The sequence below is a fragment of the Echinops telfairi genome, unplaced genomic scaffold, assembly GCF_000313985.2.
Source record: "Echinops telfairi isolate 266 unplaced genomic scaffold, ASM31398v2 ScPeMD7_8;HRSCAF=38, whole genome shotgun sequence".
In the NCBI taxonomy this organism is placed as follows: Eukaryota; Metazoa; Chordata; class Mammalia; order Afrosoricida; family Tenrecidae; genus Echinops; species Echinops telfairi.
The window spans coordinates 4,174,553-4,176,231 of NW_022103905.1; positions in this window are offsets into that span (position 1 = coordinate 4,174,553).

Genomic DNA, 1,679 nt, shown 5'->3' on the forward strand with positions numbered 1-1,679 from the left:
AGGATTTAGGCTGGGGATGCCCCTACTTTTTGTAGGGGAGAACCCCTTGCTGCTTGGTGTGTGGAAGAGGACCAGCTTGAATTACCCAGCTGCTTTCCAGGCTTATAAATGCGGGTGTTAGCTCCCCCACTTGGGCCTTCAGAGTTGCCCTAGGCAAAGGAGAGTGGCCTGGGGGCCGCTAGTGGCTTGTGACAGGAAAGAGGGTGAAAGGAGAGGAAGAAGAGAGAAAGAAGAAGACACAGACTGGTGCAACAATGTCTAGCAAACTGACACCCACTCACCCACACTCAACTAGAAGAATGCACAGAGTCAACAAAAGTGAACACAGTAAAGAAAAATGGAAAATAAGGTAAGAAAGAAAGGAAGAAAACAACAAGAAAGGAGAACTTAATCTGCGGAGGGTGTGGTAGGATAGAGAGAAGAGTTATAACAAGAGGAGAAAAGAAGAAAAAGTGAAAGAACACAAATAAAGTTAGAAAAAGAGGAAAAAAGGAAGGAGAGGGAGACAGAACTGACAAAATTGATAAAGAAATAGCTGACCCCATCCTGTGCTGTGTGTAGCACTGACTCATGTGGAGCACTGTCTTAGGGGTCAGGCTGCCCACTGGGAGGACAGGGTTGCCCTAGGCAGAGTGTAGGGGTCTGGGAATGAGCAGTGGCATGTAAAGGAGATGAGAGGGGGAAGAGCAAATCACACAAGCAGTGAGAGAAGTGAAGAGAATAAAGAAACACAGAAGAGAGAAAGAGAAAAAGGAGAAGGAAGGGGAAAGAAAAATACCCCACTGTGTTCACTGAGATTGTCTGTGATGGTAAAGAGGGAGGAGAGTGAGAAGGGGGAAATAATGAATAAAGAGATAGCTGATCTCTGATTACTTGCATGTGGAGCCGAAGGGCTTTAGACCCTCCCTCACAATGACAGGTTGGTGTGCTCTTTTGATGCAGGGACCCAGTGGTGCTGGGCAGTATTGCCCTAGTTGATGAACTTGCCTGAAGGTCCGATGGAGGCTTCCTCAGCAGCACAGCGTGGTGTAGATGTATGTCCCAGCTGCCTTGTGTGGTGTTCAGCACTCCCACGGAGGGTAGGCTGGAGTTCCTCCTGCTATTTGTGTTGATTTGCCCTAAATGGAGGGTAGTGATCTGGAAGTTAGTAGTTGTTTGTGATAGGAGAGAGTGGGAGAGAAGAGGAAAAAGAGGGAAAAAGAAGAAAGAGAGAAAAAAGAACCCCAACTCGTTGCAACTGGCTGAGCTCGTTGAGACTGACTGCGGTGGGAAGGAATGAGGAGGGAAGAAATAGAGTAGTAGGTAAGATGATAACTGAGGCTTGGTAACCTGCCCGTGAGGCTGGAGGAGTTCCAACTCCTCCTCTAGGTAGCGGGATGCTGTACCCATTTTATGTTGGGTTCTACAGATGCTGTGTGGGATTACTTTCAAAGCCAAGATCACACCTGTGACCAGGTGTCCATTGAGCTCTGGCTTTTACTGGTGTGCTTGCCTTGTGCTTTGTGTAGCACTGCAGCAAGGGCAGGGGGCAGGGTGTTCCCACAGCCCGGCCTAGGGCCCCAGGGCCGGCAGGGCCCCCCCAGCTCTGTGTAGAGTCACTGAAAGGGAAGCTGGGCTTGCTGTCCTATCTATGCTACTGGTGTCCTACTAGATCAGAGGCTTTTATTTTTATTTATTTT